Source organism: Halichoerus grypus, chromosome 12 (assembly GCF_964656455.1).
Source record: "Halichoerus grypus chromosome 12, mHalGry1.hap1.1, whole genome shotgun sequence".
NCBI lineage: Eukaryota > Metazoa > Chordata > Mammalia > Carnivora > Phocidae > Halichoerus > Halichoerus grypus.
In genome coordinates, this window is record NC_135723.1 from 89,105,455 (window position 1) to 89,130,703 (window position 25,249).

At 41.7% G+C, this 25,249-nt stretch overlaps 1 pseudogene; it reads left to right on the forward strand.

The window, feature by feature from the left end:
• The first annotated feature begins 19,778 nt into the window (after window positions 1–19,778).
• LOC118540877 (SREBP regulating gene protein pseudogene) lies at window positions 19,779–20,455 on the forward strand (annotated as a pseudogene).
• Window positions 20,456–25,249: the final 4,794 nt, after the last annotated feature.

A 25,249-nucleotide genomic window follows, 5' to 3' on the forward strand; every position in this document is an offset into this window, starting at 1 on the left:
CTGGTGACTCCCGCTTGTCTCTTAGGACTCTGGTGAAAGGGGCGCTCCAAGCACGCAGTTTTGCTTATTGCGTGTATTCTTCGCCCATTCATACAATAAATATTCACTGAGCTCATCCTGTGTGCCTGGCACTGTTCTATACATGGGAAGACGCTGGTGAGTAAAACACAAAATTCCCTGTTTGTATTCTAAGAATGACTGTATCTATTCTAGCTGTCTTGGGGTGAAGGAAAAGGGGGAGGACGCAATCAATTTGTAAAATATATGATTAAGGGGCGCCTGGGTGGCTCAGTAGTTGAGCATCTGCCTTCGGCTCAGGTCATGACCCCAGGGTCCTGGGATCGAGCCCCACACCGGGCTCCCTGCTCGGCGGGAAGCCTGCTTCTCCCTCTCCCACTCCCCCTGCTTGTGTTCCCTCTCTCGCTGTCTCTCTCTGTCAAATAAATAAATAAAATCTTAAAAAATATAAATAAAAATAAAACATATTATTAAAATGCATAGTATATCATAACAGATGAAAAATTTAAAACAGAGACGGGGAATAAGGGAAGAGGTTGCAATTTTAAATCTGTGAACCTAATCTCATAGTGAGAAACCTTCATTTCATTTTTTTTTTAACACATTGGTTCTTTGTGTTTCAGTCTCTTTACTATCAAGCCTAGAGACAACAATTATTTGGTGAAAATTTAAAGCATGTGATAAACTCACAACCATAAATTTGAAATTTTAGAATCATGAAATTATTATCTAGCAAGGAAACCTTCGAGAAATCATTCGAACTCACCTTTAGGTAACCATCTAAAAACATTCAGTGTAGGAGACGTGTTTTTTTTAAATGTGTTTGTTTCTTATATTACCAGTTTTATAGTGGAACATGAAGTAATGAAAAGAACAAAATAAAAGGAATCCTTTCCATTATTAAAGATGAGAGTCCATTGCATTAAGAACTAAAAGGGATCTTAGTCCTCATCTATTTAAATCAATGTTTCACAACCTTGTTTTAACCCAACACACCTTTTTAAAATGACAAATACATTCATAATGTCTCCTTTATTAGCCTAAAATGAAATTCATAGATAATATAACCTGCATACATGCATGATTTGGGTTTAAATCAAATATAAAATATAAAAAGTACAAAGGAAGTAATTTATAATACAGTGATTTCTGTTTCAATATAAATGTTCAGGCATACCCATTCTAGAAAATATAATCAAGTCATAAATCAAGTGGCTACACTTATAAGTGAAATCCCCACGAATGTGAAAGCTACAACTGACACAGGTATAGTGTTTTCGGCCACCTCAGGTGGACAACACTCATCTGTCCTCAGTGTCCTCTGTAGATACATTCCTAAAATGTTTGCTGGTAGAATTATGTAAAAATAAAAAACAGCTTTGTGTTCATATGTAAAATAGGTCAAGTTTGGGGTACAGATAGTCATACACAGGTTTTTCACCTACACTGGGGCCTTTCAAAGTTGTGAGGGACACAAAATAATTTTTCATTGAGGAACAGGCCCACGTTTTGCAAGAAGTCTCGGTTCCGGGCCTCTGCTCTCTAAGGGCCAATAATACCTCCTAGAGTATGCAACACTAGGGGGCAATACCACACCTGCTGAGGGTCGTTCATTGATAGAGACTACCAGCGGAGAAGTGCCATTTCCTAGGTCGCTAACAAATTAGTGCCCTCTCATGCCAGTCCTCCTTTTACTGCTTTATATTACCAAGTTTTCACGTATATGTGTGTATACATGTATATCATTTCATTTAGATTTATCCATATAACATGTAATTCTCATGTCATTTTAAAAGTTAATTTACGGGGCGCCTGGGTGGCTCAGTCGTTAAGCGTCTGCCTTCGGCTCAGATCATGATCCCAGGGCCCCACATCAGGCTCCCTGCTTAGTGGGAAGCCTGCTTCTCCCTCTCCCACTCCCCCTGCTTGTGTTCCCTCTCTCGCTCTCTCTGTCAAAAAATAAATAAAAATCTTAAAAAAATAAAATAAAATAAAATAAAAGTTAGTTTACATTGAATTCTATTACCTGACTTGCGGGGCGCCTGGGTGGCTCAGTCAGTTAAGCGTCTGTCTTTGGCTCAGATCGTGATCCCAGGGTCCTGGGATCGAGCCCCACATCGGGCTCCCTGCTCGGTGGGGAGTCTGCTTCTCCCTCTGACCCTCCCGACCCTCCCCCCTCTCATGTGCTCTCTCTCTCAGTCTCTCTCTCTCAAATAAGTAAGTAAAATCTTTAAAAAAAAATAAAAGAGAGAAAGAAAGAAAGAAATAGAAAAGAATCCAAAAATATGTGAATACACTTTCATTCAGCACAGAAAAAGAATAGGCAGATACATACACATCAAATATTTACTGTGTGGTTCGTTACCTTGGGGGATTGCAACTGGAAAGGGGTGGGGGGGAGAATATAACTTTTTCTTTATAAATTGCTCTATTGGTTTATTGTTATGTATAGGAATTCCTTTTAAGCATTTTTAAAAAAATAGAAGAACACTCCACGGTGTGGAGAATGGATAGGAGAAAAACAGGAATGAAAATAGAGCAAGTAATTTAAAGAACATTTCAGGTATCCAGATGGTGGTTCTGATTGGGGTGACAGTGAAGATAGCAAAGAGGTGATGAACTCAAGATATCCTTGGGGGGTGCTGGGGTGGTGATGTCCGACTCTTGGTTTCAGCTCAGGTCTGATCTTGGGGTTGTGTGATTGAGCCCCACTGGGCTCTGTGCTCTCACTCAGCTGGGAGTCTGCTTGGGTGTCTCTCTCCCTCTTCCTCTGCCCCTCTCCCCTGCTCTCTCTGTCTCTCACTGAAGTAAATAAATACGTCTTTGTGGGGGAAAAAAGATATCTTCGGCCTTGGTGATGAACTGGGTAAGGGAAGTGTGCTCATAAATGGCTCTTGGATTTTCTGATCTAAATGGCCTTGCAGACGGTGACTCCTTTGATAAGAGAACAGTGAACATTCAAACAGCATCTGGAGAGAATGAAACAGCTTCATTGAAGTAACTACAGGATGGCAGAGAAGTAACAATTGCACATTTGAAATTGGTGAACTTGAAAATTATGGCAATTGTATTTTGTCCAACTTAGTGATTTTTTTCTAACAGTGCTTATGTACTTGGGTTCTACACAGCAGCAGTGTATAGGTGGGCCTATCTAGGCTGAAGAGAATGAAAACAGGGAAGGGTTAATGGGCAGCCAGCACTATGGGTTGTTTCCAATTTTATCAACCTTCATAAATTATTAATATGTGGATATTTTAAATAAATAAAATTTCCAAGTTACTATTGGGGTATGGTCTCAAATGTAAACCTACTGGGTCAAAGGAAATGATCAGTTTTATGTCCCTTGTCATGGCCAGATTGCTTTAATATTAATGAATATCAATACCACTTTGTTTGGGGGGCCTTTTTTTCCCAAAAACCCATTTACTCTGAGTTTTATCTTTTCTCCTTCATTTTAATTATTTAGTGACTAGTGGAGTGCTAAGTATTGAGTGTTGGTAGGGAGGAAAGCACTAAACCCCTCAAAGATGTTGGGCTTAAAAAAGGAAGACAGAGAACAAGGAAACAAAGTAATAAGCAAATAAAACTCTACTTCTGTGTTGGCAAAGTATTAGGAAGGAAAAAGAACAGAGCAATGGAACTATCAGGAGGAGATTTACTTTAGATTGGAAAGCCTCTCTAAAGAGATAATCTAAAATTTAAAGGTTTAGAAAGGATCACCCATTTAAAGAATTGCCTGTGTGAGGCCAGGAGGCAGGAATGAGTTAGCATATTCCAGAAATGGAAAGTTAGCCAGTGAGGCTGGGGCATTCAAAAGCAGAGCAGTAGAAGATGAGGTTAGGGAAGAAGGCAAAATCCAGATTATCTGGGGTTCTACATGGGATTTGGACTTTATTCCAATTAGAGTAAGAGACAATTGAACAGTTTGGAGCAGAGGAGTAACGTAAATCAATTTGTCTTTCCAAAAGGTCAGAGTGGCTACCCTGTAGAGAATGGATCGAAGATAAGTGGCAAGTGTGTAAGTGGAGAGACCAGTTTGGATGCTATTGCAGAAGTACAGCCTGGAGATGATAAGTGGCTTAGACTAGGGCAGGGCTGGGACTAGGGTTAGGCGATGGAGGCCTTCACCTTGGGCACAAAATTCAAGCAAGCACCAAAAGATGTAGGAATCAAGGTAAATAATACTTTGACGTAACATTTTTTAAAATCAAAATTAAGGCAAAAAATTCCACGACAAGCAAAATATTAAAATAAAAATTAGAAGATCCAACACTAAATTTAGAAAACCCTGCCTCAATTCCTTTCCCCTAATCCTGGCCCTGGTTCCAATGAAACTTTATTTACCAAAATAGGTAGCTGGCCCACAGGCTGTAGTTCGCTGGCTTAATATTTTTTTAAATCACTCATTTAAGAGGAAATACAAATGACCCATTGATATATTACCCTACAGCCAAACAGTTCCACTCCTGGGCAGGGGGGTGTATGTACAAATGAGTGTGTATAAATCTGACACCCGTATGCCAGGAGATTCAATGGCAGCATTAGTTGCAATAGCAAAAGCACTGGAAACAACCCAAATGTCAATCAAAGTAGAATGGATAAGGGTAGTTTAATATGATGTAATACTCTACAGAAAAAAAAAAAAAGGACTACAGCTACGCATTTCAATTTCAGAGAATTTTTTTCTCTCTTTTTTTTTAAAGATTTTATTTATTTATTTGACAGAGAATGAGAGAGAGAGCACAAGCCGGGGAGGGGGGGAGGGTGGCAGGCAGAAGGAGAGGGAGAAGCAGGTTCCCCACTGAGCAGGGAGCCGGATGCAGAGCTCTATCCCAGGACACTGGGATTATGACCTGAGCCGAAGGCAGACACCCACCAACTGTGCCACCCACGCATCCCTGATTTTCTCTTTTTAAGTGGGCTCTGTGCCCCCTGGGGGGCTTGAACTCATAACCCTGAGATTAAGACTCACATGCTTTCCTGACTTAGTCAGCCAAGTGCCCCTCAAAGAATGATTTTCAGAAACAAAATATAGGGCAAAGGAAGAAAGTCACAGATGAATATATGTAACAACAATATGATACATTTTATACAAAGTTTAAAAATAGGCAGAACTAAATAATATTGCCCAGAGATACATAGAGTTAAAATTACAAAGAAAAACAAAGAAATGTTTTATACAAAATTCAGCACTCAGTTATCTCTATGGGGAGAAAAAGGGCCATGACCTGAGAGGGTTATGCAGAGAACTTGGTGCTGGTGTGTTTCTTGATGGATCCTGTAGACACACAGGTGTTCATGTTAGTATTATTTTTAAGAGATGCAAATACATTTTGTACTCCTTTGTGTGATATGTTTTGCAATGAAAATAATTATATTATTCAAGGACATACTCATCAAAGAATTGAACTAGTAGTCAGGTTTCCCCTCCTGAAAGACACTAATATTTTGCAGACACTAATATTTTGCAATCATTCAAGAAATAGATAATATCTCTCTTACTCAACTTTTCTTACTCAACTTTTCCACTTACAGAGATAAATACAGTATAATTTACCAAATCCACAGATTAAAATAGAAAGTACATATGATCATTCTAATAGATGCAGAAAAAGCTTTCAGTAAAAGTCAATGCTCAATGATTAAAATTTACATTTTTGCAAACTAGGAATAAAAGGGAACTTCCTTAATCCACTAGAAACCTACAGCAAAAATTACACTTAATGGGGGAATTTCAAAAGCATTTTCTTTAAAACATGACAAGAACGTTCACTATTACCATAGTTACTATTTAATGTCAAACTGGAGGGTGTAGCCAATGTAAAAAGACATAAAAAGGAAACAAGAGCTACAACAACTAGGAAGAAAGAGAAAAAACTCTCATTATATACAGATATTATGATTGTCAGTGGAGAAATTCCAGAGAATATATGAACAAACAATGAAAACGAAAGAGATTTCAGCAAGGTTGTTGGATTCATCATCAACCTACAAAAATCAATAGCATTCATCTATATATCAGCAATAACAATCGGAAACGATTTAAAAATGCACATGACAAAAAACAGTAAAATTGGCTAAGTTTGGGGAATGGGTTTTTTTTTTTTTTAAAGATTTTATTTATTTATTTGAGAGAGAGAATGAAAGAGAGCACAAGAGCGGGGAGGGTCAGAGGGAGAAGCAGACTCCCCGCTGAGCAGGGAGCCCGATGCGGGACTCGATCCCGGGACTCCAGGATCATGACCTGAGCCGAAGGCAGTCGCTTAACCAACTGAGCCACCCAGGCGCCCTGGGGAATGGGTTTTTAACCCTGTGGGATTTCTGGCTTTCGGTAATAGCAAGCAAGATGATTCTGACCAGGGGCGCCTGGGTGGCTCAGTCGTTAAGCGTCTGCCTTCGGCTCAGGTCATAATCCCAGGGTCCTGGGATCGAGCCCCGCATCAGGCTCCCTGCTCAACAGGAAGCCTGCTTCTCCCTCTCCCACTCCCCCTGCTTGTGTTCCTTCTCTCGTGGTCTCTCTCTCTCTATGTCAAATAAATAAATAAAATCTTAAAAAAAAAAACAAGAACAGATGATTCTGATCAACCTTTCCTTGCACACATATCACTAAGTGCTGGATAGTGTACATGCAAAATAAGATTTGGTGGGGAGAACATACTGGAGATGTAGCAAGGTAGCATTCCTCATTATCTTACACAGACATATGCTTAATTTACACCTGGCATGAATGGACTGGTATACCCTTGCAAAAAAGTGTGTGTGGGGGGGAGGGGTGGTCCCAGGACCACACTCCTGTGATGTTTTGAGTACATACAGAGAATGGGATCGGGGGATGGGGGGGGGGGGACATCTAGGCAATTATGCATAACGAGAACCTCCTGGTTGGGAATGACTGTCAGCAAAAAAAAGCTTCTGGAGCTCAGGTTCTGATAATGGCCTTTTTTTTTGTGTTGCAATAATGCCCATCTGGTGAGCCAGCTTCTTGCTAGGCTACTTGTCTGATTAGCTATTGCCACAAAAGTGCTGTGTAACAAATTACCCCCAAAACTCAGTGTCTTAAAAGAATTATCATTTGGAGGCGCCTGGGTGGCTCAGTCGTTAAGCATCTGCCTTCAGCTCAGGTCATGATTCCAGGGTCCTGGGATCGAGCCCTGCATCGGGCTCCCTGCTCAGCGGGAAGCCTGCTTCTCCCTCTCCTGCGCCCCCTGCTTGTGTTCCCTTTCTCGCTGTGTCAATCTCTGTCAAATAAATAAATAAAATCTTTAAAAAAAAAATTATCATTTATTTTCTCTCTGGCAGCTGCAGGTCAGCTGAGGGTCAGCGTATCTAAACTGGGCTCATCTGAGGGGCTCTGCTTCAAACTGCAAATCCAGCTGGGATTGTCTCCTCTGTGGGTTCAGCTCAGGATTGCTTTCATTTGTATTCATTCTGGGGCCCAGGCCGAAGGGCAGCAGTTTCCTGAGCAAAGTTCTTATGGTAGTGCAGAGAGGCTGGGATGCTGGATGGCAGGCCAAATATACAGGTACATTTGAAGCCTCTCCTTGCACCACTTTGTCAACATCTCAGTAGGCAAAGCAAATCACATGACCAAGTTCAAATCAAAAGAACTGGGAGATAGACTCCTCTCATGGAGTTTGGGTGGAGTGAATATTTGCTGAACGATCATCTAATTTACCATGACACTGAAAGAGGGACCATCCAGATCTTACTCCACTTCCTGGTTCTTAGGGGCTCTTTAAATATAAATCATTTTTTTCCTTTCACTAAAGACCATTAAAAAGAATTTGGATAGGGCCGCCTGGGTGGCTCGCTTGGTTAAGCGTCTGCCTTCAGCTCATGTCATGATCCCAGGGTATCACGTCATGATCAAGCCCCACATTGAGCTCCCTGTTCAGCAGAGAACCTGCTTCCCCCTCTCCCTGCCCCCTGCTCATGATTTTTCTCACTATCTCTCTCTCTCAAATAAATAAATAAAATATTTATTTCTTTTAAGATTATTTATTTATTGGGGCGCCTGGGTGGCTCAGTCATTAAGCATCTGCCTTCGGCTCGGGTCATGATCCCAGGGTCCTGGGATCGAGCCCTGCATTGGGCTCCCTGTTCCACGGGAAGCCTGCTTCTCCCTTTCCCGCTCCCCTGCTTGTGTTCCCTCTCTCGTTGTGTCTCTCTCTGTCAAATAAATAAATAAAATCTTAAAAAAAAAAAAAAGATTATTTATTTATTTATTTGTTTGTTTATTTGTCAGAGAGAGCGCGAGCACAAGCAGGGGGAGCGGCAGGCAGAGGGAGAAGCAGGCCCCCCATTGAGCAAGGAGCCCGATGGGGGCTCGATCCCAGGACCCTGTGATCATGACCTCAGCCGAAGACAGATGCTTAACCAACTGAACCACCCAGGCGTTCCTAAATAAAATCTTAAAAAAAAAACTTTTTTTTTTGGGATAAATGCCGGAAGTGTTTACTAAAAAGCATCAAAGTCATAATAATATAGTGGGCCCTGACCTGGGAAGGAATTGGAGCTTAAACAGATGAATTGAGGCCATTTCTGTCCAAGGGGCATTTGCTTATGCAAAAAAAAAAAAAGCATCTAAGAGACAAGCCTGCCTTTGGCCAATGGTCAAAGGTAAGTCTTTGGGGTGCCAAAGATAAAGATCCCCCCTACTTGTTAAATATGCTGAAGGACTACTGCTTGTGCCCTAGGACCATTAGTTTATTTAAGGGGAACAGCTGAAAAGTGGGGTGGCTTCATGGAACCTGCGGCTAAAGGAATACAGGTTAGAATTCAACCTTCTGCACTTGACTGGGACCTGGAATGCCCTACTTAGAATGTAAGGGCAGATACTCTCCAGCGGGTCACGTAGGTCACCCAGTCCTGCCCTTGACTGCTAGCCCAATCAAGTACTTGGTAGAAGGAAACAAAAGTTTTCTGGAGGAAACCTACATTATCCTAGCTTTTAAATTATTCTTAAAAGTAATGTTTAAAATAAAATGTCTAAGAGGGCCACCTGGCTGGCTCAGTCAGTGGAACATGTGACTCTTGATCTCAGGGTTGTGAGTTTGAGCTCCACATTGGGTGTGGAGCCTACTTAAATTAAAAATAAATAAATAAATAAATAAATAAATAAATAAATAAATAAAATGTCTAAGAAATAATAAGAAATTATGGACTATATTTCAAGTCAAGACAATGCAAGATTGAACGCAGGTGCTCACCACAATGAACTGATCATTAATGTGCCCTTGGAAATAAGTACCCTAAAAAAGGTTTCAAAGAACCTCCTTTTTCAGTGTTTACCTAATGTTATTTTCCCTGTAAAATACCTGTGGTCTATATGTTTGAGTATATTCATTTCAGCATTGTTTGTAATAGCAAGAGGTAAGTTCCAACTGTCCAATGATGGTGGACAGGCTAGAGGTATTATGGTATATTAATAATGGAAGTCTACAGAGTCACGTAAATGGATGATACAGATCTGTGTATACACTGGTGTGGAGCCCTGTCCATCATGTCCTGGTATGTGAAAAAAAGCAGGGGACAGAAGTTTATGTACGGTATATTATCATTTGTGAAAAAAAATGTATATGCAAAGAATATCTCCAGATGGATATACAAGAAACTAGTAATAGTCCTTCTGGGGAAGGAATTTGTTGGCTTGGGAGGTAAGATGAGAGGGAGAGATTCTTTGCACTGTACACTCAATGTGGTACCAAAATAAATTCCTTCTACTGGGGGAAAATCCAGAGACAGAGACAAAGACTATAAGAATTTATAGTTCATCTGGAAGACCTTGAAAAACTACTCCATTTAAAGACTTTTGGTTTGTGGTTTAAAGATTTTCTGATTTCTCCTCTGGGTTTGATTGCCGCAAAAACTTTGGGAAAACAGGATTTTTGGTTTCACTTTATTTCTTTGGAGAGGCTGATCTGCATTTTTGAAGAGCCATTCTGGAACATAGGGGTTGGATATCGAACTGTATCTTTCCTTCTGTTACTCTCTCTTCAACAAGTATTTACTGAGCACCATCAGGCCCATGAAGCCCAGTGCCACACACTGAAGTGGCCTCTATATTTCAGACTCTGATGAGAATAAAGTGGGAGAAAATATACACTTGACTGATCATGATTAATTCTTGCTCCATTGTTCGGGGCACAGTTCTGTGTGATTTTTCTCATTCCAAGTCCTTGAAATACCAATAAAGAGACTTAAGAATAAAAAGAAAAAACCTTATATGTTCAGGCACATTTACTTCCCAACTGTGCATTTTTTTTTCCTCCTGGTATTCTAGTAGGTATCTAACAGTATTTAAGAAACGAGGATCCTATTTTCATGGCATAAGCTTTTATAGAATAAACCAAGTAAATAATAAGCTATAAAAATGTCATAGTAGAAGTTTCTGTTTAAATATTTAAATATGTATGTTTAATTGTATTTCAATGTTTTTCACAATTTGCTTGGAATCTGAGGATATCAGCAAAATAATGCTGCATGTTTGGAAATAAAATAATCTTTTAGCCATTTTTTCCCACTTGACACTCTACTGACATCTTGCAATGCTATGAGAATTCAGTTCTTTAATTCCTTTCCAAAGATTTAGACAGCTATTTTCACCTTGAGACATTTGTAGAGACTAAAGAAAAAGCAGAACAACTGAGACAGAAATATCTGGTACTTCACTCAGCCAAGTTGCATTTGTAATGTCCATCCTCTTTCCACTGGAGGAGGCCAAAGAAAAGTAACAAATCCAAGCCATAAAGGAAACCATGAAGAAGCCACTAAGAAAACTACTTGACCACAAAAGCCTAAGGAACAGCAACCCCAGATTCTATAGTACATACAGATAGATATTTCTTTTTTTTTTTTTAAAGATTTTATTTATTTATTTGACAGAGAGAGACACAGCGAGAGAGGGAACACAAGCAGGGGGAGCTGGAGAAGGAGAAGCAGTCTTCCCACCGAGCAGGGAGCCTGATGTGGGGCTCGATCCCAGGACCCTGGAATCATGACCTGAGCCGAAGGCAGATGCTTAATGACTGAGCCACCCAGGCGCCCCAGATAGATACTTCATGCATTCATTCATTCATGTATTCACTCAGCCTAGTAGCGAAGAACATGGGCTCCGAAGTCAGACAGCCTTGGTTATAATCTTGACTTTGTTACTTATTGCTAGTTCATGACCTTGTTCAAATTACTCAACTTCTCTGTGCCTCAGTTTCCTTATCTGTAAAATCGTACATACCTCATAGGATTTTTAAGTATTTACTCTTTGCACAGTACCTGGCACATGGTCAACACTATAGAAGAGCTTGTGAGATTAATAATTATTTGAATAAGTCTGCATTGAGCAACTACAGTGGTCCAAGCATTGAGCCACGTGCTTGGGTGACAGTGGTAAATGAGCAAGTCACAGCATCTGCCTCCATACCTTTGAGACTATGGAGAAAGACAAATAAGTGATTAACAGAAAATGTGAGGAGTGTTTAGACCAGGAATGTGTAAGGTGTTACGGAAACATGGTGAGGAGGCACATCGCCAGCTTAAGTCAAAGCAAAGTCTGGCTGTTCTTAGAAGTCTTGCAGGCATTGGAAAAGGCTTACTGTTACAGTATAGTGGTTAAGTGGCCCCGGGAAGTCCAGCTCTCTGGCTTTGTATCATGGCTCCATCACATCCTGCTTGTGTGACTTTGAGCAACTTACTTAACCTCTCTGTACCTCGAATTTCTCGTCTATAAAATGGAAATCATAATTGTACCTGCCTCTTAGAGGCTGGATTAAATGAGTTTACATATCTAAAATACTTAAACAGTACCTAGAATATGGTAAGCACTGTAAGTGCTTATGTAAGTGTCTTAATAATAAGTAGTACCTGAGTCTTATGTATTATTACCTAATAATTATTATCACATCATGAAAATTGGATAATAATATGATATTCTTACAGTTCATCTTGTCTAGCTCTCTTCTTTAGTTTTACCTTCCTTTTTATGAGACACATGAAAATTTTAGAACATTATGTTTTGCCTGCATCTTTTGCCTAAATCAATGGTATAACTAAAAGCTTCTTCCCTACTTCCTCTCCTTTTAGGTCTAGCTTTTAGTACAGGTTGAAAGGGGACCTTTAAAATTCTAGAAGCTGGAGAGGTGCTTGGCTGACTCAGTTGGTAGAGCATGTTACTCTTGACCTTGGGGTCATGAGTTCAAGCCCCACATTGGATGTAGAGTTTACTTAAAATAAAATTCTAGAAGCTGGAGCCATTGCATATAAGATAATACCAGCATGCCTTATAATGTTATTTGGGCATTCCTCCTCTGGAAAGAGTACTGAACTTGTAGTCAGAAGACTTATGTTTTATGCCGAGCTGTGTCACTCTGGGGATGCTCTTGGGCAAGTCACTTAACTTGTCTGAGCTTCAGTTTTCTCATCTGTTAAAATTGGAGAATAATAATTCCTCATTTACCTAGTTGGTATAAGGACAGATGAGATAATGTATGAAGGAAGGAGGACTTCATAACCTGCAGAGGTCCATACAGTTAGATACGCAGTTGATCTACTTATATGCGGAATGTAAAACAGTCAAACACATAGAAGCAGAGAGTAGAAGTGGTTGCTGGGGGGGGGGGGGTGGTGGTGAAGTGAAGGCCAAAGGGTACAAAGTTTCAATTATGCAAGATAAATATGTTCTGGAGATCTGCTATACAGCATAGTGCCTCTAGCTAACGATTTGCTAAGAGGGTAGTTCGTAAGTGTTCTTAACACACAGGTACACACACGAATAACAATATAATAATGATAATGGAGGAGGGAGGAAACTTCGGGAGGAGATGAATATATTTATGGCCTTGATGGTGGTGATGGTACCTACCTATCCCCCACTTCACCAAGTTGTATACATTAAATATGTAAAGCTTTTTACATGTTAATCATACCTCAATAAAGTGGTAAAAAATTGGAAATACAGCACATGCATTTGCCTCTTATAATATCTGATCTAGTTTTTTGTTAAGATTATTTATTTATTTGAGAGAGAGAGCTAGAGAGAGAGAGAGAGCATGAGCTAGTGGGGGAGAGGGAGAAGCAGGCTCCCTGCTGAGCCAGGAGCCCCATGTGGGGTTCAATCCCAGGTCCCCGGGATCATGACCTGAGCCGAAGGCAGACGCTTAACCGACTGAGCCACCCAGGTGCCCCCTGATCTAGTTTTCAACACATCTGGCCACTCTCATGGCCCATTCCTGTTGTCCAATAAATCTGTAGCCATCTGCCCCAAAGCTTTGGCTACTTACCAGATCAATTCCAGATCAATCTAGGAGCCTAACTAGGGCTTAAATTGTGAGAGGGGTAGGTTTGTAGGTTTGGGAAAGAAACTAAAATTGCTTTCTTCTTCTTCTCCTCTATTTCCTGAAAAACCCTTGATCCACCCATTCAACAAAAGGAGCAGAGGTAAGAGGAGTTTTTCTTCCTGTCCCTTCTTTGTATTTTTACAATCCTTTATATCCATCTGTATCACATGGAGAGTCATGGAGTATTGTGGTTGTGTGTTGATCTCTCTGTTACTCCTACAGACCTCTTTTTTAAAAAATGATTTGTTTTTCATGGTGGGTTCTCAATAAATATTTGTTGGATCAAATTTACCTGAATAGAATGTAACACAATCGAAGCTATTCAGAGCTCAGAGAATATTTCACACACACAGATCAAGTGATTAATTCAAAAAGAGTTTCAAGGGGCTTAAAAATAGAAAGCTGGATCCAGGCAGTTTTGTTCAGAGAATGTTCGAGGGGGTAAAACAGCTCTGACTGCAGGCTAAGGTCTTTGTTATGAGAAAAATGCAAATACGAAGAATTGCAAAACACCACTAGGGAAATGTCTGGGTATTTTTGAACCTTTGGCAGAGATGAATTTCTGTCTGGAATACACGTCCTTCCCTTCCCTCATGTCTCTTATCTTAGTCACGGCTTAACCCAGGAGCACGTAATAAATAAGCAAAATTTATAGAAATCTTTTTCTAAGCCCTGTTGCCTTGAAATTATGACCTAGCAATTTCTTCCCCCGCCAAGAACTCTGAAGTTAACATGGTATATCAAGATATAAACTGCACGCCCTGGCTTTGCCACCACGGTTTTGATTTAAAACATTGTCTCTCAGGATCAGACTTGACTCAGTTTTGGTTCATATTCACGGAGGTCCTATAATAGTTTGTCTATGTAAGAAAACTACTCTATAACATTATTTTATAGGCATTATGTTTTATTTAATTTTGTTTTTAAAATAGGGTAGAGAGAATATTTGGATTCTTAAAGAAATTTATTTGAACAAATTCCTGAACTTCACCAGCAATAGAAAAATGTAAGTTAAAAATTAGATACCATTTAAAAAGAAAATCTTCCTAATAATATATGTTTTAAAATAGTAATATTTAGTGTTGGTGAAGGTTGGAGAATCAGGTACATTCTCTGGCAGAAATGTAGTCCTTAAAACAATTTTGCAATACCTATTGAGAGTATTAAAAAATTCATGCACATTAAACTAATAATGTCACTTCTAAGAAACTTTTCTGAAGAATGTGGACAATGATTCATACAGAAAGGTGTTCACTGAAGCATGTATAACAATGAAAAATTGGAAGAAATCTAAATATTCACTATTAATAACACAGCTACATACTTTAAGGACCATACACTGAATGCTGGCTTTTGAGTTCTTAGCACATAACGTTCTCTGAATGAAATAACAAAGTTGAAAATGGTGATTTTGAAGAATATTTAATGATGAAGGTAATGCTCATAATATTCTTATAAAAATATAAGAAACATATATTATTAATTTATATTAATATCTATGTGTCCAACTAAAATTAAATCAAGGTGTTGCTGTAGGATTGTGGCTAATTTCAGTTTTTATTCTTTGCACCATTCTGTGTTTTCTTTTTTCTTTTTTAAAGATTTTATTTATTCATTTGAGACACAGAGATACGGAGAGAGAGAGAGCATGAGCGGGGGGGGGGGGGGACAGAGGGAGAGGGAGAAGCAGGCTCCCTGCTGAGCCAGGAGCACGACGTGGGGCTCTATCCCAGGACCCTGGAATCATGACCTGAGCCGAAGGCAGACGCCTAACCATCTGAGCCACCCAGGCGCCCCAATTCTGTGTTTTCTAAATGCTCTTTTATGAGCATCGGTTACTGTTATAATCAGAAAAAGATCATTAAAAATTCTGGAAGCGGGCGCCTGGGTGGCTCAGTCGTTGGGCGTCTGCCTTCGGCTCGGGTCGTGATCCCAGAGTCCTGGGATCGAGCCCCGCATCGGGCTCCCTGCTCCACGGGAAGCCTGCTTGGCTCCCTCTCCCACTCCCCCTGCTTGTGTTCCCTCTCTTGCTATGTCTCTCTCTGTCAAATAAATAGATAAAATCTTAAAAAAAAAAAAAATTATGGAAGCTTAGTGAACCTCAGCACAGAGATGAAATATTACACATAGCTAGATGGAGCGAGTGATGGAGTCAGAAGTTTGTCTAAGAAATTCTTGCTTGGAAAGAGCATCACAGAGGATCCAGGGATCAGAGTTCACCTTTGCCAGTTGTAATCTAGAAAAGATTTAAGTGCTGAGAACGCAGTAAGCCAAGCTCGTGGAAGAATTAGGTTTGAGCATGTTTAAAAGAATTGACAACTTCTCTGACTAGCAGGAGAGATGGTTATAGAAGAGATCACCAAGCGTTTAAGGAGGGTGTTAATAACAGCTGATGGCTCTAAGACACACAGTGAGACAGAACACTGTCTCCTAGAAAGATCGGCCAGCAACCCAGACAGGTCCTCCACCCCAGTGCAGGAAGGTGGACATTAAGCAATTAATTATTCTGACTCTCATCCATCTATTTGTTCATCCAAGATATTAAGCACCTCTTAAGTGGCAGGCACTGTGCAAGTCCCAGGGGATATCCTGGTGAATAATAGCCCGAGAACCATACTTGAGGCTGAACAAGTCGGGTTTATTAACTCGTTGCTGTGCAGGAGCTCCACACCATGGGGAGCCGTGGGGCATTTCGGTAAGAGGGTGTTAGAAAGGACTTAAAAGACTTGGGGTTAAGTTAGGTAATTTTGGGAAAGATCCCAGGAAACAGAGCTTTAGTCAGTATTGGGTGCTTGCAGGAAGTGGTGGTGATTCTATGATTGGACACATCAGTATATCTTATTTATATGGAGGCCACAGCTATAATTAGGAAAGAAGTGGCAGTCACTCATTAGCTGAAGGGAAAATATTTGGTATTCTGTAGCTTGGAGACTGTTAATGTTTTCTCTGCTCAAATATGATTATGAGTGTTTTGTTTTTTTTTTTTAAAGATTTTATGTATTTATTTGACAGAGAGAGACACAGCGAGAGAGGGAACACAAGCATGGGGAGAGGGAGAAGCAGGCTTCCCGAGGAGCAGGGAGCCCGATGCGGGGCTCTATCCTAGGACCCTGGGATCCTGACCTGAGCTGAAGGCAGACGCTCAACCACTGAGCCACCCAGGCACCTGATTATGAGTGGTTTTGTTTTGGTCTTGATTCATCCTGGTCACAAAGTGCCCTTGTCTCATGTAGATGTTGTGTGATATTATGATATTGTTTATGTTCACTGGGAATATATCAAGACCTGGCTGCGAGTGCTGGGCCAGCTCAGCAACAGCAAGGCCTAAGTGATAACATCAGGTCAGTTCCTGGATATCAGGGGACTGCTTTTCTCTTTCTCACAAATAAATAAGTAAATGTAGCACTTCAGATTATGCTTAGCACTATAAAAAATGAATAGGATGCAATGGAGGAGAATCAAGGTTAGGATGGGATCCATTTGCACAGGTTGGTTGAAGAAGGCTTCTCTTAGGAAGTTATTTATCAGTCAAGACATGAAGCATGTTATGTTTGCTTATGTATATGTGGATCCTGGATCACAGTGTAGAATGTATTTCTTTTTTTTTTTTTTTTTTAAGTAGGCACCACGCCCAGCGTGGAGCCCGACATGGGGCTTGAACTCATGATCCTGGGATCAAGACCTGAGCTGAAATCAAGAGTCGGATGCTTACCCACCTGAACCACCCAGGCACCCCTAAAATGTATTTCTTGTATTTCTTATTATGGATTGCCATAAAAAAAAAAATTGAAAGCCATTACATGATGAAGATAACATAGGTAAAAGAGGGGGAAGAGATGAGGTCCAGCTCATACAAGTCCTTATACACAAGAAGTTCCCGTTTTAAGTTGATCAATGTAAAATCATCGATTTTCATCTTGACCAATGATTTCACTTGGTTCGACTTAACACAATGACACACTGTTAAAGGTTTTAGGCAGGGGAGTGCCAAGACTGGATTTATGTTATAAAAGACTACCTCGGCTACTGGGTGGAGGATAGAGTTGGGAGGCAGGTGAGGAGGGCAAGGAAAAGGTCAGTAAGGGTGTCATTGCTTTGAAACAATCCTGTTCTGATACTCAGTCTTCAGACTGGCTGGCTTGGAAATCTGTTTTGTTAATTACCCATAGGGGTGTGGGCAGTAGGGAATTGACTCATGCTTAAAAAAGAATTCATAAAGGGGCGCCTGGGTGGCTCAGTGTCTGACTCTTGGTTTCAGCTCAGGTCATGATCTCAAGGTCGTGAGATCAAGCCCTGTGGCGGGCTCCGCAACTCTTCCTCTGCCCCTCCCCCTGCTTATGTGCTCCCCCCTCTCTCTAATAAATAAATAAATCTTTTTAAAAAAGAATTCATAAAAGATTGATAATAGTAAAATCAGAATGCCAGTTTATTAATCCACAGTGAGAAATAAAACTATCAAGCAATTAAATACTTATAATCACTGATTAATGTCATCTCCTTTATGTGAGCAACTAAATTCAAATCAATAGATTGTTTGGTAAGATTGCAAGAAATCAGAGCAAGGGGAGTTAGAGTCACTGGTAACAAACTTTGTTTACATGACCTCTAGTTGGAAATACATTTTGCCTGAAGACCTAGTTTACACTTAAACAAAATAGAGCTGAAACAAAATTTTACAAATCAGAACATACCTTTATTACTTCTAAGACACTGATATTTTCTGTTATATTTTGTATTTTTTTTTTTTTTAGTTAAAAAAGTTGAGGAATAGGCCCAATAAATTTATTTCAGGATCTACCAATGGTTCACAAGTCGCAATTTGAAAATCACTGAGTCAGTTCATCTTTTTTTTTTTTTTTTTTAAGATTTTATTTATTGGGATGCCTGGGTGGCTCAATGGTTAAGTGTCTGCCTTCGGTTCAGGTCATGGATCATGGGTCCTGGGATCAAGTCCCACATCGGGCTCCTGGCTCAGCGGGGAGCCTGCTTCTCCCTCTGCCTGCCACTCCCCCTGCTTGTGCGTGCTCTCTCTCTGACAAATAAATAAAAATAAGATAATAATAATAATGATCTTATTTATTTGAGAGAGAGAGCACAAGCAGAGAGGAGGGGCAGAGGCAGAGGGAGAAGCAGACTCCCCGCAGAGCAGGGAGCCTGACTCAGGGCTCAATCCCAGGACCCTGAGATCATGACCTGAGCTGAAGGCAGACTCTTAACTCATTGAGCCAGCCTGATGCTCCTGAGTCAGTTCATCTTAATGCGAGTTGGCATCACACTGTGATCATCTAGGTTGGGATGGTTCCCGAACAGTAGTACCCCTAGACTCAGGGTGAGCCTGCAGGCTTCCCTCTTCAACAACCTCCTGGCTTTCATGTCTCACAGCCTTAGGCCATCTCCAAAGGTTCTGTTCCCTATTTTCCTCCAACCTTCCTGGGGACCTTCCATTGCAGCAGATTTGTCAGCTCAAAGTCGGTTTCCAGGTCTCTGCCCAGCTCCCAGGTAATGAGCAGCACCTGCTTGAACAGCCTCCATTCTCAACCTTGTCTTGTCTTTACCCTTCTGAGTCACATGGTCCTTCCCACTCGGGCTGGGACAGAGGCAGAGAGTGAGCCACCTGCCCAGCCAACCGGCCAGTGTCCCAGAGTTTAACTGGGCTACTCAGCTCCGTATTTCAGGGTCAGCAAATCGAGGTTAGTTATAAGAATACAGTTCCACCTCCAACAGAAGTCCAGGACTGATTGGACCAGCTGAGGACTCTGCAATTAGAGTCATGATTCAAAGTACCCAGGAGTCAGTAGGCCAGCAGTGGCCCCTGCAAGCAAGGTCCACCCCCCCCACCCCCCCACCCCCCCGCCCCGGCTCCCGACAGTCTCCACTTGCTGCTGATTCAAGTTTCCTATCTGAACAGCAAATAGATGCTTCTCAGAGCTCCATTAAGTCACCCACCCATGAGCAGGTTAGGGGTGGGGGTGCTGCAGAGATGAGTCAGAGGTCAAGAAAGCCAGGATGGCCCGTTTGGGGGGGGGAGGGGGACAGATTCTAGGGAGGCCCAGATTCAGGTGTCATTCTAACGTCTTTTGGTTAGCCCTAAATGGACATGTCCTACATAAACGAAAGTAGTACTACCGTCCCATACCTACTTTCAAGTCCTAGACTGGTTCTGGTTGTTGAAGGGCTTCTTGTACTTAATCCCCAGCCCCACAGCTCGGAAACAGGATTATTCCTACTTAAAATACTCAAAACACTACAAAAAGGGAAGCACACATTTTGTGAAAATTGTGCCTAATGAAATAGTAACAAGGTAACAAAATGCCCTAGAATCGGGGAATGAGGTTAAAAAAGCAGTTATCCTTGGGGAGCCGGTGGGGCCCGCCCCTGCTGGGAGGGGTAGAGGCCATGCAGACCAGGAGCGGGGGCCTGCCCAGCTGAACGCCCGCCGCGCCCCACATCCGCGTGGACGCGGTGCACCTGCAGGCCACCATGTGGTACCCACTTCTCCGGAAGACGTGGGTGCTCGCCCTGGTCTTCGGGCTCTTGCTTCTCTCTTTCCTCACCAGCACCGTCAAGCAGGAGGAAAGGGCACCGAGGGATCGGAATCTCCTCCAGGTTCCAGACCTCGACCAGCCCGTTGTGCATCAAGTGCAGTTTCCCCTGGGCAACAGGAGTGGGCCTGGCCACCCGTGCGGGAACCCCATTCGAGGGAAGTACCTCATCACGGACCAACTAGGCTACATTTGTGAAAGGAAGGATTTGCTGGTGAATGGCGGTTTGAAGGTCAATGTCCCTGGCACAAAGCAGTCCCGGTGCAACCTTGCGCCAAGGCGGCTTGGGAGGACTGCGCGTCCCGCTGCCTGCAGCCCAGCAAGCTACTTCTCCTGGAGCGCTCCCTGCACCTGGCAGCCGTGGCATTCTAGAACCTCTTCATGGCGTCGAAGATCACTTTGATTTGTGTTTGGCCACATGCGGGACCTCATCCCGGAGCCTGCAGCACGAGAACACCTATAGGGACTCCCATGGCCAAGTACTGCTATGGAGAGAGCCCTCCTGAGCTCGCTCTTCGCCGAATTGGGCATGGAGGACTTTCCACCGAAGAACTTGTGGCCTGAAGCCACGCGCCAGCATTCTCTAGTCCGCTTGGAAGAAGAGAGCTACCGCGTGGAAGCCTTGGCTTTGGCCAGTTCTTGTGTCGTACTCTTTGACCTCACGCTGCTCGGGGCTTTCCTGCGTGCAGCTGTTCGGTAAAGCGGCTTGGAAACGCCAGAGGGTCACGTTCCAGAACAAATAACAGGCGAGCTTGTGGAGGGAGGTGTTGGCACTCGGGGGCACCTCTATCATTGAAGATTCATCGAGCCCAGTAAGTAGTTATTCATTGGATTTCTTTGGAGTAGTGTGAAAATGATAATGTTTTATATAGGAAGATGCCTGCCTTGATAGTCGAATATATTCAAGGAGACTTATCTTCCCAAAGTAGTTTGTCCCCCTAAATAAGCTTTCTCAGAGGGTGAAGTGTCTGGCAATTGTTTTTTTAAGGTTTGATCAAAAAATCTATTTAGTTTGCATTGGACTTCTGGGATTCTATGTGCACTCGTGATGCTAAGTCAACCTTTGTAAGTGAAAGAAATGTGCATGTCTGGATGTTTTACCATCTCATTCTTTTTGATACTCAGTCTGGTGGATGAGTCTGTCTTATGCGGGTTGTCACTGGTATCAGCCTTTCTTTGGAGCTTATTTGAACTCTTGAGCAATGTAACAGATTTAATGTGAAAACAGCTTATTAAAAAAAAGTTTACCTTGCAAATTCACAGTTCTTACATTCAGCTGTCCGTTGAGCCAGGTACTTCAGCTAGTTGCTGAAAGTTAGCTGGAGAGGAAGTTGGTCTCCACTCTCATACTCCTTAATGAGTTTCATTAAGCAATTAATTTGCCAAATAATTAATCTGAGAGCAAAATTAATCATGATTATAAGCGAAAACAGTGATTACACTGTTGCATGAAATGGTCATTTGCAAGAAATCCTGTCTTAGTCCGTTCAGGCTGTCACAGCAAAATATGATAGACTGAGTGACTCACAAACAGCCAAAATTTATTTCTCAGTTCTGGAGGTTAGAAGTCCAAGATCAGAGTGCCGGCATGGTCAGGTGAGGGCCCTCTTCCAGGTTGCACACTTTTCATTGCATCTTCATCTCGTGGAAGGAGTGTGCTAGCTCTCTGGAGCCTCTTTTATAAGAGCGTTAATCTCATTCACCTCCTAATACATCACATTGGGAATTAGGATTTCAGTATATGAATTTGGGGGAAAACAAACATTAAGACCGTAGGAAATCCTAAGAGACCGAGTACAAATGTGTTCTAGAAATTGGAAGACCGAGTCCAGTCCAGAGACCAGAGTGTGTCCCAATCTCATCAAGAGGTTGCCAATTGAATTAATTCTGGGGGGAAAAAATGAACAACAAAGCAAAGCAAACATTTGTTAACGGAAACAGAGTGGTCTTCTTGGGAAAAGAAGAGCAAAAGACCTAGATTTATGACTGCCAGTGTCCTGTGGAGAGAGGACCTGGGCTAGCCTATCCAAAGATTTGTTTCATCATTACAAGCTCAATTTCATTAACAGATATAAACCTACATAGGTTTTCTATTTTAGAAACTTTTGTCTGTGAGGGAAAATTGACCACTTCGTGTTGTCAAATATACTGGCATGAAGTAATTCATAGTATTTCCTCGCTTTTTAAAATTTTTTTAACTTATTTAATTAATTTATTTTTTCAGAGAGCGTGTGTGAGTGTGCGCGTGAGCGCACAAGCAAGGCGGAAGGGGCAGAGGGAGAGAGAGAGAGAATCTTAAACAGGCTCCAAGCCAGTGCAGAGCCCAACCTGGGGCTTGATCTCAGAACCCTGAGACCATGGCCTGAGCTGAAATCAAGAGTCAGATGCTCAACTGACTCAACCACCCAGGCACCCCAACCTTGCTATCTTTTAAATGCATGTAGCATCTGACGTGACACTTCCTCCTTCTCAATATTGACAATTTGTGTTTTTCTCCCTTTTGTTCTTGATCAATCAAACTAAAGATTCATCAATTTTATTTTCTTTCTCCAAAGAACGAACGGTTGAGTTCATTGGCTTTCTCTTTCTTTTTCCATTTTCTATTTGATTGATTTCCACTTATTTATTGTTTTCTCCTTCCCCATACATTTAATTAGCTTTGCTTTTCCAAGAGACATAATTTTCATTCAATTTGAAATATTTTCTAATATTGCTTATGGCTTTTTTTCTTCGAGCTTTCTCGATATTCTTTCTCTCTCAATCTAACTCTGCCTTGTATACTGACTTTTTTCTCCTGTACAGTGAGTCATTAAACAAATATTTATTGATCATCCACCATGGGGTATTACATACTGTTCTAGGTACTTAATGACATAGAACTGTATACTTAAAAATGGTTAATTTTAGGTTAGGTATATTTTATCACAATAAAAAATAATGAGTACCCAGCATTGTTCTAGGTACTATAAAGATGTAATTTTATTTTTTATTTTTTTAAAAATTTTTTTTTATTTATAAATATTTTTATTTATTTATTTGACAGAGAGAGACATAGCAAGAGAGGGAACACAAGCAGGGGGAGTGGGAGAGGGAGAAGCAGGCTTCCCACCGAGCAGGGAGCCCGATGCGGGGCTCGATCCCAGGACCCCGGGATCATGACCTGAGCCGAAGGCAGACGCTTAACGCCTGAGCCACCCAGGCGCCCCTAAAGATGTAATTTTAGAGAAACCAAGTTGCAACAATATTTCAATGCTGGATAGTACTTTTTTTTTTCTTAAATTACATTTAAAAAATGATTACCTTGCCTTGCAGTTGTCACATTTGTGGCTGGAGATTGAAATCTTAAAATCACAGTAAATTCGACTCTGATTTCCTGCAGCCACATCAATTTTCTATATAATTTTAAAAGCGTTTACTGTTATTACTACTTATGTGCTTATTAAATGTGTAATTTAATATGTATAGGGTTGTGTAACATGGTTGAGTTAATACTGCTGTGGGAGCCTCATTAATAGAATTCACTGATGCTAAACTATTATTAGTACTGCATTCATACATCTTTATCAGACACTCTTATTCCATGGCTCCTTTTTCTTTTCTCTAATCCCCACACTTTACCGTCATTACTCTTTAGTCTGATCGTCCTTATTACAGCAGAATGTCTTTTAAGTGTTTTATGTTAAATTCATATGTTATTTCACTGAATCTTCACAGCTTTCTAAGGAAAGCATTTCCTTTTTTTTTTTTTTTTAGATTTTATTTATTTATTTGACAGAGACACAGTGGGAGAGGGAACACAAGCAGGGGGAGTGGGAGAGGGAGAAGCAGGCCTCCAGCTGAGCAGGGAGCCTAATGTGGTGCTTGGATCCCAGGACCCTGGGACCATGACCCGAGCTGAAGGCAGACGCTTAACGACTGAGCCACCCAGGCGCCGCGCATTTCTTTTTTTTTTATTTATTTGACAGAGAGAGAGAGAGATCACAAGCAGGCAGACAGGCAGGCAGAGGGAGAGGGAGAAGCAGGCTTCCCGCTGAGCCAGGAGCCTGGTGTGGGGCTCTATCCCAAGACCCCGGGATCATGACCTGAGCCCAAGGCAGACCCTTAAGAGCCTGAGCCACCCAAGTGCTCCTAAGGAAAGCATTTCTATTTTACTAGATGTGGAATCTCAGACTGAGAGAGGTTGAATAACTTGCTCACTCTCCCATAGCAAGTCACGGGCAAAGTAGAAATCCAGATTCCAGGCAACCTGCCTTAAAAGTCTCTTCTCGGGGCCCCTGGGTGGTTCAGTCGTTAAGCATCTGCCTTCGGCTCAGGTCATGATCCCAGGATCCTGGGATCCAGCCCCGCATCGGCGGGGAGCCAGCTTCTCCCTCTCCCACTCTCCCTGCTTGTGTTCCCTCTCTCTGTGTGTCTCTCTCTGTCAAATAAATTAAAAAAAAGATCTTTGAAAAAAAAACTTAAAAAAAATAAATAAAAGTCTCCTCCACTCTGCCAGCTCGCTGTACCTTACATTGTGTATCAGTCTCTTCCTGAATCTCAATGGTTCCTGGAAGTGCGAAGAAAGTCCCTAAGCCAAATTAAAGCAGAGAAATGACCCCTACACAGCAGCTTCATGTTAATCTGGAATTTTTCTTAAAGTCTCTTTTCTCTAATTTATCTAGTTTGCATTTGTCTGCACTAGGGAATATTTCCCATTGTCCTTTGTTTCTGGGTTTACATCACGCCCTGAACAGTGCGGTAGTTTATTTCAATTAATGGTTTCTTGTTCCTTGTGCATGGTTTCTCTTGGAGTGTTCTTCCGATGGGATGAATGCTGTGCTCTGTCATCACCCTCTGACCGAATTCTGCTTTCCTCAGTAACTCCCCACTATCCTTCACACACTCGTGCCCTGTGAATTCCCAGAGTACAATCCAGACTCCTGATCAGGTTAAAAACAAAAAACAAAAAAACAAAAAAACTTTACCACCAGCCCTTTTCCACTACTCCTCACTTTCCTGTTCTGTGTCAGGCGCCTTCTGTCAGGACCAAGTTCCCACACGTACCAATATGAAAACCTCTCAAGGCGATTAGCTGGAGCTGATTAGCTCCTTAGCTGGAGCCCTGGTGTTCTTCAGAAGAGGAAATGTGGAGTACCCTGTCCCCTCAGGCCTGTGCTGGTAGTCCATACATCATGGAAAGAGGGTCCTGGCTTTCTTATCCTAGAGTATTCAGGGGCTTGTGAGAGAGGTGGTGGTTTGTGAAGCTGTCTTCAAGAGGTCCACAATATAGTCTGGCAACGAGTAGAAGACAGTGGCGTGACCTTTCCTCACCCTTAGTCACTCAGCAAACGTTTGTTGGGTACCTGTTGATACCTCTAC